The 2,803-nt window shown below is 42.0% G+C and overlaps 1 non-coding gene across 1 annotated transcript; it reads right to left on the bottom strand.

The window, feature by feature from the left end:
• Positions 1-1,299: 1,299 nt before the first annotated feature.
• Positions 1,300-1,406, bottom strand: LOC143662885 (U6 spliceosomal RNA). The gene has a single exon (XR_013165653.1). It is a non-coding gene; the product is annotated as a U6 spliceosomal RNA (small nuclear RNA).
• Between the last annotated feature and the right edge of the window lie 1,397 nt (positions 1,407-2,803).

Raw genomic sequence — 2,803 nt, 5'->3', positions numbered from 1 at the left:
CTCCAGCCAAGGGCGGGGGGGACAAGATGGTATATTGTGGTCTCTATTCTAAAGAATCCAATGGACACACTGGAAAGACCTAGGGTTGCAGAAATAGAGGGACTGCCCGGCTGTCTCCTGCTGGCTCGCCCTGCAGTAGAGCCTGTTGGTGGGGCCATTGCCTCTTCAACACAGAGCTCCCCTGGGCCCTTGAGGGGGCATCCCATGGGGAAAACAGCTCTACCAGAGGAGACTTACACCAGGTATCCAGAAAAATCAGTGTAGGCCTTTGATATTTTTATTGCTTTCCTTATTATAGTCTCTGACTATAGATCACCAAGCATACTTATTTTAAATATCAGTAATTTTTGAGTTGGTTTAAACTCAAATCTCAATATAATAGTGTGCTTTGTTTATGTCTTGACTCTTTAGAATAGGACATTCTTATTAGATGAGTCATACTCCCGAAAGAGTAAGATAGAAAAAAAAAACTAAAGAATTAAGAATGAATAAAGTAGGCTTTATGTCTTGATTCTCATCTAATAATACTGCTCAAACCTCTTCCTTAAAGCTGCATTTCTACGTAATGAAATTTTTTCATTAGTACATATGATGGCCAGGTTCATGTGTCAAATTGGCCAGGTGATGGTGCCCAGTTGTCTGGTCGGGCAAGAGCTGGCCTATCTGTTGCTATCAGGACATTTCATGGACTTAAATCATGAGCACATTGGTTGCATGCATGGCTGATTACATCTACAGTCAGCTAAGAGAGACGTCTTCTGTAATAAGTGATACTCTAATCACTCAAAAACTTTTAAGAATTCAGAACAGAGACTGCCTGTTTCTACTTCAGCCAGCCAACCTCTCCTGGGGAGTTCATTAACGACCTTCATTGGAGCTGCCAGCTTGTGGACTGACCTACAGATTTTGGGCTGCTCTGTCCCCACAGTTGTGTGAGACACTCTTATAAATCTCATATTTACAGATGTCTCCCGTTGGCTCTGTTTCTCTAGAGAACCCTAATACAGCTTGGTACTGGGAGTGGTTTTTGAAAAACAGAACCTTAAAAATCAGTTTTTACAATTGGTTTTTGTTAGGCAGAACCCCTTCCCCCATGATGTGACCAACCCCCTAATTTCCCCCATCCATAATTTCCAGGAAACCCTCCAAACCTACCCCAGCCCACGCAGCAGTCACATGACTCCTCTTGCCTGCTGGAAGGATGTGATAAGCTCCTCTTACCCAACATCTGCCCTCCAGCAGTTGCAACACTGCATGACTACGGCAGTATTTACATTTTATTTTATTTTGTTTTGTTTTTTTAATATGGAACGCTTCAAGAATTTGCATGTCATCCTTGCACAGGGGCCATGCTAATCTTCTCTGTATCTTTCCAATTTTTGTGTATGTGCTGCCAAAGCAAGCACGGTGCTTAAATTTTAAACCCCACCAGTGAAAAGCTGCCAACTCCCTGCTTAGCTCTCCACTTCTAAACCAACCAATCAGAATGTGCCAATTTCCCGCATCCAACTTAGACAATGAAAATCCATAACCTCTCTTTTTCTATTTACTGCCAACCATCCTGCATAACCTGTGTCCCTTCCCTTGCTTGGGGCTGTTGCCATTTTAGGCTGCAACTGCCTGTGCAAAGCCTCATAATAAAGCTCCTTTGATGGAGTTGATCTCTTCTTCTCTCTCCTGGTTGAAAAGGCTTTCAGTTTTCTACTCTGATTAGACTTAAAGGCACTAATGACTCTGTTTCCATTAATCAAGATGGCATTGACAGTCCATGGGGTGAGTTGGCAAGAGAGACATGCAAAATATCACCATTTGATTCTGCTAATTGTATGCCAATATGAGGAAAGGCTCTAGGTCAGAGTGTTTTTGACACTTTAACGGAGTATTCTGGAGTAAAAAGGTATAATGATGTTGGCTGGTTGTTCCTAGATATGCTGAATGCAGCTATAAAAAAAGGGATGATTGTGTGCAATGCCCTTTTTATCCAGGATATGGACAGATGAGTAAAAAAAATATGAATAGAAAATAAATATATAATAGGGAAGATAAGGGGTAAAATAAATTGGTAGATGGAAATACTAGTGTCAATTAAAGGGAGGGGTAAGGGGTATGGGATGAATGAGTTTCTTCTTTTTATTTTTATTTCTTTTTCTGGAGTGATGCAAATGTTCTAAAAATGATCAGTTTCTATAAGTGACCTGAAAGAAAATCTTATTTCTTGTAGCTGCAAACCTGAGACCTCTGAAAATCAGATCCAGAGTCTCATTGTTAGAGTAGCAGATTTACAACATAAACTGAAATCTCAACCTTGCAGGATGTCTGATGTTAAAGAGAGAGCATTGATTGGAAAGGAGTGGGATCTTGAAAAATGGGATATTGTGGGGACATTGAAACCCTAGATTTTGCTGTGTCTTTTCTAGATAAACCTGTAATGGTCTGCCCGGAGGACATAGCCTGCCCACCTCCAGCCTGCCCTGAGTAAAGAGCTTCTTGATCTCCAGGCTGCTGTGAAGAAAGAGGTGTCCAAGGTTCAGCCTGCCTTGAGAAAATGGCTTTGCAACCTCCAAGCTGCCAAGAAGAGTCTGCCATCCAAACTCCACCTCAAGAGATTAACCCTTCGCTGCCTGCAAGGTACATAGCTACCTATATGGGGAAACATTCCTTGCTCCTCTGTCTGGAGAGATTAATCCTGTTTCACCAGATGAAACTGCAAAGGAATGCCCTGAGGTAACTGGCTTGAAAGAAACTTCTAATCCTTTTCAAGACCCACCACCCTCCACCCCTCTTTTCTTCCAGACCTAAAGTC

The sequence above is a fragment of the Tamandua tetradactyla genome, chromosome 18 (assembly GCF_023851605.1).
Source record: "Tamandua tetradactyla isolate mTamTet1 chromosome 18, mTamTet1.pri, whole genome shotgun sequence".
In the NCBI taxonomy this organism is placed as follows: Eukaryota; Metazoa; Chordata; class Mammalia; order Pilosa; family Myrmecophagidae; genus Tamandua; species Tamandua tetradactyla.
Note: the sequence above shows the minus strand (reverse complement) of the source record. Positions and strands in the feature narration are given on the sequence as shown.